Here is a 14,382-nt window from a genome sequence, read left to right as displayed (position 1 = left end):
TGCAATTGTGCATGCTAAGTCAGTGGAATGGGGATTACTCAGACTTGTCCCCTACTCTGAATCTGGATCAAGAGACCAGAAATTCTCTTCTATGGTGGCTTTCTCGGCCACATCTGTCCAGGGGGATGCCATTCAGCAGGCCGGACTGGACAATTGTAACAACAGACGCCAGCCTACTAGGTTGGGGCGCTGTCTGGAATTCTCTGAAGGCTCAGGGACAATGGAATCAGGAGGAGAGTCTCCTACCAATAAACATTCTGGAATTGAGAGCAGTTCTCAATGCCCTTTTGGCTTGGCCCCAGTTAACAACTCGGGGGTTCATCAGGTTTCAGTCGGACAACATCACGACTGTAGCTTACATCAACCATCAGGGAGGGACAATAAGCTCCCTAGCAATGATGGAAGTATCAAAGATAATTCGCTGGGCAGAGTCTCACTCTTGCCACCTGTCAGCAATCCACATCCCGGGAGTGGAGAACTGGGAGGCGGATTTCTTAAGTCGTCAGACTTTTCATCCGGGGGAGTGGGAACTTTATCCGGAGGTCTTTGCCCAAATACTTCGACGTTGGGGCAAACCAGAGATAGATCTCATGGCGTCTCGACAGAACGCCAAGCTTCCTCGTTACGGGTCCAGATCCAGGGATCCGGGAGCGGTTCTGATAGATGCTTTGACAGCACCTTGGACCTTCGGGATGGCTTATGTGTTTCCACCCTTCCCGATGCTTCCTCGATTGATTGCCAGAATCAAACAGGAGAGAGCATCAGTGATTCTAATAACGCCTGCATGGCCACGCAGGACTTGGTATGCAGATCTAGTGGACATGTCATCCTGTCCACCTTGGTCGCTACCTCTGAAACAGGACCTTCTGATCCAGGGTCCCTTCAAACATCAAAATCTAATTTCTCTGAAGCTGACTGCTTGGAAATTGAACGCTTGATTTTATCAAAACGTGGTTTTTCTGACTCAGTTATTGATACCTTAATACAGGCTAGGAAGCCTGTTACCAGAAAGATTTACCATAAGATATGGCGCAAATACTTATATTGGTGCGAATCCAAGAGTTACTCATGGAGTAAGGTTAGGATTCCGAGGATATTGTCTTTTCTACAAGAAGGTTTAGAAAAGGGTTTATCCGCTAGTTCCTTAAAGGGACAGATTTCAGCTCTGTCCATTCTTTTACACAAACGTCTGTCAGAAGTTCCGGACGTTCAAGCTTTTTGTCAGGCTTTAGCTAGGATCAAGCCTGTGTTTAAAACTGTTGCTCCACCATGGAGTTTGAACTTAGTTCTTAATGTTTTACAGGGGGTTCCGTTTGAACCCCTTCATTCCATTGATATCAAGTTGTTATCTTGGAAAGTTCTGTTTTTAATGGCGATTTCCTCGGCTCGAAGAGTCTCTGAGTTATCTGCCTTACATTGTGATTCTCCTTATCTGATTTTTCATTCAGACAAGGTAGTTCTGCGTACTAAACCTGGGTTCCTACCTAAGGTGGTCACTAACAGGAATATCAATCAAGAGATTGTGGTTACATCTTTGTGTCCTAATCCTTCTTCGAAAAAGGAACGTCTGCTACACAATCTAGATGTAGTCCGTGCCCTGAAATTTTATCTACAGGCAACTAAGGATTTTTGACAAACGTCTTCCCTGTTTGTCGTTTATTCTGGTCAGAGGAGAGGTCAAAAAGCTTCGGCTACCTCTCTCTCCTTTTGGCTTCGTAGCATAATACGGTTAGCCTATGAGACTGCTGGACAGCAGCCTCCTGAAAGAATTACAGCACATTCTACTAGAGCTGTGGCTTCCACTTGGGCCTTTAAGAATGAGGCTTCTGTTGAACAGATTTGCAAGGCTGCAACTTGGTCTTCTCTTCATACTTTTTCCAAATTTTACAAATTTGACACTTTTGCTTCTTCGGAGGCTGTTTTTGGGAGAAAGGTTCTTCAGGCAGTGGTTCCTTCCGTATAAAGAGCATGCCTGTCCCTCCCGTCATCCGTGTACTTTAGCTTTGGTATTGGTATCCCATAAGTAATGGATGATCCGTGGACTGGATACACTTAACAAGAGAAAACATAATTTATGCTTACCTGATAAATTTATTTCTCTTGTAGTGTATCCAGTCCACGGCCCGCCCTGTCACTTTAAGGCAGGTAATTTTTCCATTAAACTACAGTCACCACTGTACCCTATGGTTTTCCTTTCTCTGCATGTTTTCGGTCGAATGACTGGTAATGGCAGTTAGGGGAGGAGCTATATAGCAGCTCTGCTGGGTGAATCCTTTTGCACTTCCTGTTGGGGAGGAGTTAATATCCCATAAGTAATGGATGATCCGTGGACTGGATACACTACAAGAGAAATAAATTTATCAGGTAAGCATAAATTATGTTTTTAAGCAACTTTCTAATTTACTCCTATTATCATTTTTTCTTCGTTCTCTTGCTATTTTTATTTGAAAAATAATGCATCTAAGCTTTTTTCTTGGTTCAGACCTCAGGACAGCACTATTTTATTGGTGGATGAATTTATCCACCAATCAGCAAGGACAACCCAGGTTGTTCACCAAAAATGGGCCGGCATCTAAACTTACATTCTTGCATTTCGAATAAAGATACCAAGAGAATGAAGAAAATTTGATAATAGGAGTAAGTTAGAAAGTTGCTTAAAATTCCATGCTCTATCTAAATCACAAAAGGCAAAATTTGGGTTCAGTGTCCCTTTAAGCAATATCTTATTTATATACGTATGATTTCTTTATTACTTTAATATATAGCATTTCGTTATTTTGAATTTGTTATATTCATATTTATAGGTACTTTTTATATCTGTATATAAAATATAAATATATAGTCAACATAATTTAAAACATGTAAAATAAATACATATTCAATAAAATCATATGAACTTTTAAGAATTGTTTCCCATTTGGTAATACTAATTATAAAGGGCATTGTGACCCTTTACGCCTAGTAGAGGAAGTTTGAGTCTAACAATGACCGTATACGGCAAGCTGAAATTCATTATTAGGATTCATGTCAATTCTGTGCAGATTATTGTTTTTTGGTGTTTTTTGCTTCTATTGACTTTAGTGAGTGATATAAGTAACCTTCTGCTTCCACTGCAAGCACAAAATGAAAATCAGACAGCTTGTGTGATGTTTATTGCAGCCATTATAAACTCTACTTTTAATTTTAGAATAGAAGCTATGCATCAGTTATTACATTACATACATGTCCCTTTAACAGACGGACTTCTGCAGTTTTGATATTTTTTTTAAATTCTTTTTTTCCCCTGAGTGTTTGAAAAATTCCACTGTTTTCTAGTAATGTCTTGGCTTGATAATTAAAAGTTCCAGACTTATTATTGCCTAAAAAGATCAACACATTATTTTTTAAATGCAAAAGATATATTTTACCTTGGTGACCAATTAAAGCCCTCCCTGTGCTTGTTATGGTAATAGGTAAACAACTCATTTTTCTAGCAGTTTTTTTACATCAAAATATAGTACTGATTGTATCTTGCAAATCACCTTATAAATAATACATTTATTTTCTTTCACCGCTGTTAACTTGTATTTTATTTACATAACTACAAAGCGCTGTTCAACATGAAAACATTCCCTTTCGTGCTTTCTGTATTGTAACCTTACATGAAAAAGAAGAAAACACAGACAGCCTTTGGGTAACAGCTATTGTAATAAAACCATTTTCTAGGGTATAATATACAATTTACACAGTGCGGAACATGTACATATTGGGAAATAATGTTTGTGTTTGCCTAAGAAAAATGTGCCTTTATTCTCTTAGTTTAATCATCCACTGAGAACTAACATTTTCTTACTTGTAATTGTAATGCTTTATTGTTTTTCAACCAGTGCAATCACTGTGCTTTAGAGATGCTGTTTTCTTATTTTAATATATGAATAAACTAGGGTTAAGATTTGCAGGAAACCTTTTTATCATTGATCCATGTTATTATTGTAAACAACTTTGCATAAAATTCAGGATTCATTCAAACCACTCTCACTGTGTATTTGGTTTCTTGATGAATACAAAAACAAAAATCAATCTGCAAAATCCTCTACATAAGTGTATCCTTTGGTATTAAAATGCTAATCCTTTGCTTTACTATTGAAAGCTTAGCTTAGTTTGAGCTGAGCACCAAACAGTTTTTAGGTAAACATCAGATAAGCATGGATTAGCTGTAATAGGAAAAGTGTTGTATGGATTTTTAACCATGAAGATATTGTTTTTTAAAATGCAAGAATGGGCTTTGCTGAAAGCAATATTATAATTATTCTTGATAAAGGGACAATCTAGTTAAAACTTAAACTTTTGTGATTCAGATAGGGCATGCAATTTTAAGCAACTTTCCAATTTACTTTTATCATCAAATTTGCTTTGTTCTCTTGGTATTATTTGTTGAAAGATAAAACAACGATACAGGGAGCGCTAATGAAAGCTGCTAATAAAATAGAGGAAAGGATGACAACGGTAAATGCAATATATTGCTAAAAAATATAATGCTAAAAAAAATTATATTCAATAAAAAATATATTTATTATACACTAATACATAAAAATCAAACCTAAAAAATACATATCTGTATAACCAATTAATATAAAAACCACCGGTGGTATAGAAATTAACTGTGGAGTAAAACAACAAGTCCGTTATGAGCTTGAAAATGAAAAAAATATCCAAGAGCACGAAAAAACAATGGTTCAGTGGAATACAAGGAAAGCAGCAAAGTTCAGTGGAATACAAGGGGAGCAGCAAAGTCAGTCTGTAGCTGGATAAATGTAACAATAAAGTGAGAGCTAGTTAATGGCTAAAAGGACAATCTGTGATCAGGTAGATAAGCCTTCACCCCTTGGTAATTCGTTTGACAAAATTGACTCACCCAGAATACGAATCTATTTGCAGTTATGCTTCTCCGTGTACAGGTACAATTTGTAGTGGTATGGAACACGTTAGCCCCTTAGTGAACAATGGATTACCTCTCAGGTGAACAGTATCGCTCCTCCGTATACTGTGATTTGGTTGGTTGTGCAGCGTCATTAGCTGAAACGCGTTGATCCTCAGCACTGGGATTGTTAACTACCAAGTCAAGAATTGACATACAGAGCGCTCTGTTGTTTTATTTGGAACTTCATGAAAACAATCCGTTTTGAAATGTAACATCGATCTTCACTTTCTAATATTAAGCTTGGCTAATTGGGACTCTCAGAATCTGCAGACACCGCTGACACGCTGATTCACAGACCAACCGGTAATCCGTGCATCTTATTGGTCCAAATCATCACGTGACCCCGCAGACGCTGCACAACCTACCAAATCACAGTATACGGAGGAGCGATACTGTTCACCTGAGAGGTAATCCGTTGTTCACTAAGGGGCTAACGTGTTCCATACCACTACAAATTGTACCTGTACACGGAGAAGCATAACTGCAAATAGATTCGTATTCTGGGTGAGTCAATTTTGTCAAACGAATTACCAAGGGGTAAAGGCTTATCTACCTGATCGCAGATTGTCCTTTTAGCCACTAACTAGCTCTCACTTTATTGTTACATTTATCCAGCTACAGACTGAAATAAGGGGGCAGTCTGCAGGGGCTTAGATACAAGGTATTCACAGAGGTAAAAAGTATATTAATATAACCGTGTAGGTTATGGAAAACTAGGGAATGGTTAATAAAGGGATAATCTATCTTTTTAAACAATAACAATTCTGGAGTAGACTGTCCCTTTAATCATATGTTTAGTGTTACTTGGAGCTATAACAAAGTTGCAACCATGTCATATTATTCTATTAATATTTACTTAGCCTAAGAAAAGAGTACACTCCTGTAGCAAGGAAGAAAACATTGCAGATGTTCCTACCTTGCAAGTAAATATAGGTACCGTGTTTGCGTCTGACTAAGGGACCCCAGTGTCCTGACGATTGCATTCTTAAAAGGACACTAAAGTCAAAATAGAACTTTCATGAGTTAGATAGAGCATGTCTTTTAAACAACTTTTCAATTTACTTCTATTGTCTAATTTTCTTCATTCTATTGGTATCCTTTTTTGAAAAGCAGAGCTAGGAAGGCTTAGGATCAGCAATGCACTGCTGGGATCTAGTTGGCAATTGATGGCTGCAACTAAATACCTCTTCACATTGGCTCACCTGATGTGTTCAGCTAGTTCCCGTCTGTTGCTGCTCCTTCAACAAAGGATATCAGGAAGAAGGGAGCAAATATTGAAATAGACACAAATTGGAAAGTTCTTGAAAATTGTATGATCTATCTGAATTGTGAAAGAAACAATTGGGTTTCATGTCCCTTTTTTGCTTTTGAATCTGAAGAAGTTGACAGGTGTGGGGTTTTAGAAAGAATTTATCAAGTGTCCTGTTCAGGAGTTAATAAGTTATATTTCAAAATGTATAGGTGCAAAGTACACTTCGGTCAGTATTTATTTTTTTAATAGTCCTGTATCTGAGCTAATACAAAATGACAACAACTTACAAATGTTGACAAGTGTGGGGTTTTAGAAAAAAAAGTCATTGAAAAGTGCCTTTACATTGTGGTTTATGGGGACTGTGTGTTCCCAGAAATATATTTGTATATGCTTATATACATGTATATTTATGTGTTAATATGTGTTCCCTGTATAGGGCCAGAGCTTGATAAATACACAAAAGGTACCGACTTAGCAATAATATTAATACTAGTTGAAGCCCTCAGAACCCATTAGCACACTGGCCAAATCATATTTCCAGATATTTTTCCCCATTTTTTTCTCAGCAGCTGTGTATAGATATATTTGCTATAATTGTGTCATTTTAACAGATGCAGCCATGACTAAATCAGTTATTAACTCCCTTCATTAGGTCTTTGCGTGTGATAGCTATTTTCCCATGCACTTGTAAAACAAGCATATAAACTGATTAAGAGGTCTCAGTATTTTTTTTATTACATTCTGTTATTGACACATTTTTTTAGATCAGCATATTTAGAAGTCATTTTCTTAATTATGTGTGAAAAGCTGGGTGGCATTTTTTTGTGCCAGTAATCTCACTTGCATTTGTTAACACTTTCAATGACAGCAAATATAATTGCATGATGTGATAAAATGTATCAATATAATGTGATTATTTATTGTTGTTATCATTAAATTGACTTCAAATGACACGCAATTAAAATATGTTTTTGTAGTTTTACAATAAAATTCCAGCAAAAACCGTCTGAGTACATTAAAGTGATGGCAAACAATAGGTATAGTGAAAAATGATTTTGATTTTAATAGGATATCCCAATCTAAACCAATATATACAGGTAGCCCTCAGTTTACGCCGGGGTTAGGTTCCAGAAGGAATGGTTGTAAATCGAAACCGTTGTAAATTGAAACCCAGTTTATAATGTAAGTCAATGGGAAGTGAGGGAGATAGGTTCCAGGACCCTCTCAAAATTGTCATAAGTAACACCTAATACATTATTTTTAAAGCTTTGAAATGAAGACTTTAAATGCTAAACAGCATTATAAACCTAATAAAATAATCACACAACACAGAATATATAATTAAACTAAGTTAAATGAACAAAAACATTTGCTAAACAGCATTATAAACCTAATAAAATAATCACACAACACAGACTTCACTTGCATTTTTCTGCAAAAAGTTCTTTCTATGCATTCCAATCTGGACTGATTTATAGAGAGAAAGATCTTGTTCCTTTGAAATCTGCTCGATGGCTCAGGTCTGGTTAAACTGATTAATTTCAGCTTGCTTTTAATTGCTGCAACACAAGCAGACAGCTCCATCTACTGGCTATTTTAATAAATGCACTGCTTCTCAATGCTTTTCAATAGCAGTCACATGACTGGAAAAAAAGGTTGTTATTCTGAAACGGTGTAAATTGAACCGTTGTAAAACGAGGCCCACCTGTATATATATTTTAAATTACTTAAAAATTTATAAAAAAATATCTTATAATTCTTCTGCGACACAATCGTTCACAATTTTCCCTCCGTCCACTTCTATTTTTTCTCCAGCATTTTGTGACGTATAGAGGCCTATTTATCAAAGGTCTTGCGGACCTGATCCGACAGTGCGGATCAGGTCCGCAAGACCTCGCTGAATGCGGAGAGCAATACGCTCTCCGTATTCAGCATTGCACCAGCAGCTCACAAGAGCTGCTGGTGCAACACTGCTCCCTGCAGACTTGCGGCCAATGAGTCGCCAGCAGGGAGGTGTCAATCAACCCGATCGTACTTGATCGGGTTGAATTGTGGCGATTCCTGTCCGCCTGCCCAGAGCAGGCAGACAGGGTTATGGAGCAGTGGTCTTTAGACCGCTGCTTCATAACTGCTGTTTCTGGCGAGTCTGAAAATTCGCCAGAAACACGGGCCCACAAACTCCATACGGAGTTTGATAAATGGGCCTCATAGAGTGGTCCTACCCAAGCTATAGAGTTGTTGCATGCTCCAGAGAGAAACTGAAACCGCGCATGTGCATACCTTACATGCGTCATCAAAATGTAAATAACACTTACTGTTATTAAACAAATAAATGTGCTGAGCCCCAGAAAATTTGCAACTGGCAAGTATCCAGGTAACAGTGAATCAGAACATAAGTTCCAATTCACTGTTTATCTTTGTGTCATTGGGGCTCCCTTTTGCCATGTACTGTGCTAGAGAGTCATGAACACGTCTGCAGTTAGACACATAGAGACACTATCTGATTGGATGAGTGGGTCCAAATGGTACACACATCAAATATAACAAGCCGTATGGCTAACAATTTAATTGGTTGCAGGACAAAACGTAATTAGGGGAAAAAAAGCGATAACGAAGCAGGGCAGTTGGTGGATTATGAATGACGCAGGACAATACATGGGTTTTCACATACTTAGAGGTACTTCCTAAATATAACACAAGCACTATTATAGGTTTTTAAGTAAACATTTCCAGTTGTGTACAAGTAAACTCTCTTACTTATTTTTCAGTAGCCAAACTCAACTCAACATTTGCTATATTTGGAGCCGATCTGGACATGTTAATGGAGTAGACAAGGCTAGCCACTATAATTGTTTAGCAAAATTTCTATCTTTTTTGTAGCATGTTATCTAATCAGTTTAGGCCAAGTAAGGCAGATATGTAGCAAGGTTAGGCTTGTGAAGCTTGCATTGTGCACTTATATGTCTTAAAAATGGTTGTTCCATAAATACAACAAAGGGGAGCAAAAAATGATTAAAATATATTGCAAATTCTTCTTCCAGTCTTTATAAAACAAAAATTAGAACATTCCAAAATAAAAAGTATTTTTTTTATCTTGCATAATTAAAATTTTTATATTACACTATCAAAGTGTTTCATGTCACTCTAAAGGGATATGAAACCCCAAAATGTTCTTTCATGAATCAGATAGAGCATTCAATTTTATACAACTTTCTAATTGACTTCTTTTATAAAAATGTGTTTTCATTCTTTTGTTATCTTTTGTTGAAAAGCAGGGATGTAAGCTCAGTAGCATACACATGCCTGGAGCACTATATGGAAACAGGTTTGCAAGAATATTATCAATTTGCAAGATCACTAAATAGCAGCACTACATGTAGTGCTCCAGACAACTACCTAGGTATCTCTTCAACAAAGAATACCATAGGAATGAAGCAAATTTGATAAAATAAGTAAATTGAAAATTATTTTTAAAATTGTATACCCTGTCTGAATCGCAACATAAATTTTCTGGTTTTCATATCCCTTTAATGATTAAAAATAATGATATAAAAAATATATACATTTGGTTGTCAAATGTAGGTAGTTCACAAGCATATGAAAAGAGTGAAACAGCATGTGTCACAGTGGCACTCCCAGAAATGTATTTCTGGGGGGCTGAAAGGGGCGTGTCATGGGTGCGGCTGGGTATGTTGTGGTTGGGGCCAACTGGAGCTGCCGCAGTACCTTGGTAGAGAGGTGGTGGGAAGTCACCATTGGGGGGGGGCATATGGGGGCATCCATTATGCTGGAGAGCCTAGTGCCCCCTCTGGTGACGTCACTAATGTCTTATGTAGATGAGCCACTCATACGCTTAGAGCAGGGCTGTCCAACAATTTCACCTGAGTACCAATATTGTTATTATTTTTACCTGTACGGAGGTGAGGAAATCCTAACTATTCTTTTTATTGAATAAAAATCTATACACATTTCAAATTAGCAATGCTTTGGCAAGATTGATGGCATTGTAATCAACGTTCTAATTGACGGCTCTTGCGCTTACATTCCTGCTTTTTTGACTAAAGATAAAAAGAGAACGAAGAAAAATTGATAATATGAGTAAATTGGAAAGTTGCTTAAAATTGAATGCTCTATCTGAATCGTGAAATTAAAAAAAAATTGGTTTCAGATCCCTTCAAGGCTAGTGCAAGGACTTTACACTATATCAAAATTTGGTTCCAAATTACAAAAAAAATGCTGTATTGTTAGGACATTAAAATGCATTCTTATTCTGCATCTTTCTGAAGCTCTTCTTCTTGTAGATAATATATGAGGTCAATATTTTAGAAAAAAAATATTAAAAGCAATAACATTAAATAAACAACTAAGACTTGTAATTAAAATTCAGATTTGTTAATTTTTTTTAATAGGAAAACAGGAAGCTGGTAAGGAAGATAAAAAGAGAGCTCATTTAGCATAGGAACTGAGCTCTTTATTGGCAAACTGGGAGATTAATGAAAAATGAGGCAAATACTTGGAGCAGATCACAAACGACACATATCTTTTCTCATAATAACCATTAAGTGGAATATGCTGAGCCTGCCACTGTTATAGGTAATAGCCATTCATAATATCAGAACGAAGGTCACAGCAAAAGTTAATGTTGCCTGTAGCCTAACATTTATCATGAAATGATACTTACTTATTAGTAAAGGAGGAAATCACAGAACATTATATTACCACAGATAATATATGTAGTAATCCAACACCTCATCATGTTTGACCTCAATGTGAAGGGCCTTTTAGTTAATCTACTGATTCATTTATTATTTCTGACTATTTTAAAGCACGCAGTCCTATCTGATGAATGTGAGGGGTCTGTTGTGACTGCTAATAAAAATAATAGTTGACAACATCAAAGTATTAAATGGACAGCAAAGTCAAAATTAAATATTCATGATTCAGACAGAATGTGCAATTTTAAACGACTTTCCAATTTACTTTTATTATCAAATTGACTGTTTTATTGATATGTTTTGTTATAGCATAAATCTTGGTAGGGTGATAGGTGTTTAGGAGTGTGCAATATTGTATAACACTGCAATACACAACGTTGCAAAAACTGCTGTCAAATAGCTTTAGATACGTGCACTCTCATAAACTCACCTAGAATTGCTGTTTAGCAAAGGATATGAAGAGAACTAAGCAAAATTGATAATAGAGGTAAATTGAAAAGTTGTTTAAAATGCCATAGTCTATTCAATCCATTTAAGTTTGATTTTGCCTTTATTGTCCCTTAAAGCAACATGGGCACCCAGAGGTTAAGCGGAGGGTAAAGGGATACACATGCACTCTGGTTTGTGCATATTTTTAGAGTCTGAACCTAAATTTAGGTAAATGGCTGGCAACCATTAGTGATTGTTATGCTGAAAAACTATACAATGACCCAGTTTCCCAGCCTCATAATTCATACCTGCTGAATTTTTATATCTGCTGCTACTACTACTATGGATTAAAATAATAACAATAATAGATAAATAAATAAAAGAATGTCAACACCTGGTCATGCAGTTCCTCTGTCAGACCCACTGCTCAATATCCCATCAGCCATCTCGCTGCTCTTTCTCATATATGTGGTGTGCTGTCCCTTTAGCAATACACACGGTGCCTGTGAAGTGGGAGTGAACAGGAAGACTGCACAGGGCTTGGTTGAAACAGTTCCTGGCCACTTTAAAGTCCACAGACATACTGTAGTATGCTATCCCCCCTGATAGAGGATATAAATACCCTGTTCTCTTTAACTTAAAGTTCAATTTCTAATTATCATGTGCTACAATTAATCTTCTAGGTACAAAGAAAAGTAGAGAGGAGTAGGTTCCTTAGATGTGTAGGTATGTACCCCTAATGGGGAAATAGCATAATCTTACATTTTTGCTATGCACACTTGTCTATGAAGCATTGATTACTGGAGCGAGGGGGAATTTGTAGCAGATTATCCCTGCCATTAGGTTCAATATGTCAAGAAAATTTTTTGGTATCCTTTTCAAGCAGTAGATCCGCTATCATTCTAATATGTGATACAATCACTGTGGAGGGGGCGCACAAAGTTATATATAAAAAAAGTATAAGTGATCAATACTGGCCCCTAGAGGCAATTTGTAACTACGACAAATAATGCAAACAGATCTTAATACAGACCAATAAAATCCTGTAAATATAATATGGTAAAATCTCCTTTAGTATAGAGAAAAGAAAAGAAAAAACATAATTTATGTAAGAACTTATCTGATAAATTCATTTCTTTCATATTAGCAAGAGTCCATGAGCTAGTGACGTATGGGATATACATTCCTACCAGGAGGGGCAAAGTTTCCCAAACCTTAAAATGCCTATAAATACACCCCTCACCACACCCACAATTCAGTTTAACGAATAGCCAAGAAGTGGGGTGATAAGAAAAAAGTGCGAAAGCATATAAAATAAGGAATTGGAATAATTGTGCTTTATACAAAAAAATCAAAACCACCACAAAAAAGGGCGGGCCTCATGGACTCTTGCTAATATGAAAGAAATGAATTTATCAGGTAAGTTCTTACATAAATTATGTTTTCTTTCATGTAATTAGCAAGAGTCCATGAGCTAGTGACGTATGGGATAATGATTACCCAAGATGTGGATCTTTCCACACAAGAGTCACTAGAGAGGGAGGGATAAAATAAAGACAGCCAATTCCTGCTGAAAATAATCCACACCCAGAATAAAATTTTAATGAAAAAACATAAGCAGAAGATTCAAACTGAAACCACTGCCAAAGAAATGGCAGAAGCTTTCTGGTCTTTTCTAGAACCGGAAAAGATGACAAATAGACTAGAAGTCTTTCGGAAAGACTTAGTAGCTTCAACATAATATTACAAAGCTCTAACAGCATCCAAAGAATGCAATGATTTCTCCTTAGAATTCATAGGATTAGGACATTATGAAGGAACCACAATTTCTCTACTAATGTTGTTAGAATTCACAACCTTAGGTAAAAAATTCAAAAGAAGTTCGCAGCACCGCCTTATCCTGATGCAAAATCAGAAAAGGAGACTCACAAAAAAAGAGTAGATAATTCAGAGACTCTTCTGGCAGAAGAGATGGCCAAAAGAAACAAAACTTTCCAAGAAAGTAATATAACGACCAAAGAATGCATGGGTTCAAAAGGAGGAGCTTGAAGAGCCCCCAGAACCAAATTCAAACTCCAAGGAGGAGAAATTGACTCAATGACAAGTTTTATACGAACCAAAGGTTGTACAAAACAATGAATATCAGGAAGATTAGCAATCCTACTGTGAAAAAGAACAGAAAGAGCAGAGATTTGTCTTTCAAGAAACTTGCGGACAAACCTTTATCTAAACCATCCTGAAGAAATATAAGTCTTCCAGACTCTATAATATATCTCTCTAGATACAGATTTACGAGCCTGTCACATAGTATCAATCACAGAGTCAGAGAAACCTCTTTGACCAAGAATCAAGCGTTCAAACTCCACACCTTAAAATTAAGGTTTTGAGATCCTGATGGAAAAAAGAACCTTGAGACAGAAAGACTGGTCTTAACGGAAGAGTCCACAGCTGGCAAGAGGCCATCCGGACAAGATCCGCATACCAAAACCTGTGAGGCCATGCTGGAGCTACCAGCAGGACAAACGAGCATTCCTTTAGAATATTGGAGAATACCCTTGGAAGAAGAACTAGAGGCGGAAAGATATAGGCAGGATGACACTTGTAAGGAAGAGATAATGCATCCACTGCCTCCGCCCAAGGATCCCGGGATCCGGACAGATACCAGGGAAGTTTCTTGTTTAGATGAGAAGCCATCAGATCTATTTCTGGGAGTTCCCACATTTGAACAATCTGAGGAAATACCTCTGGGTGAAGACCATTCGCCCAGGTGCAACGTTTGGCGACTGAGATAATCCGCTTTCCAATTGTCCATACCTGGGATATGAACCGCAGAGATTAGACAGGAGCTGGATTCCGCCCAAACCAAAATTCGAGATACTTCTTTCATAGCCAGAGGACTGTGAGTCCCTCCTTGATGATTGATGTATGCCACAGTTGTGACATTGTCTATCTGAAAACAAATGAACAACTCTCTCTTCAGAAGAGGCCAAGACTGAAGAGCTCTGAAAATTGCACGGAGTTCCAAA

The 14,382-nt window shown here is 37.2% G+C and overlaps 1 protein-coding gene across 1 annotated transcript in view; it reads left to right on the top strand.

Annotated features, from left to right (window-relative positions):
• UST (uronyl 2-sulfotransferase) overlaps positions 1–14,382 on the top strand; it is a 735,125-nt gene that overhangs the window by 577,301 nt on the left and 143,442 nt on the right. The window lies entirely within an intron of this gene.

The sequence above is a fragment of the Bombina bombina genome, chromosome 4, assembly GCF_027579735.1.
Source record: "Bombina bombina isolate aBomBom1 chromosome 4, aBomBom1.pri, whole genome shotgun sequence".
NCBI lineage: Eukaryota > Metazoa > Chordata > Amphibia > Anura > Bombinatoridae > Bombina > Bombina bombina.
The sequence above is the reverse complement of the archived record's forward strand: the minus strand, read 5'-3'. Positions and strand labels throughout refer to the sequence as shown.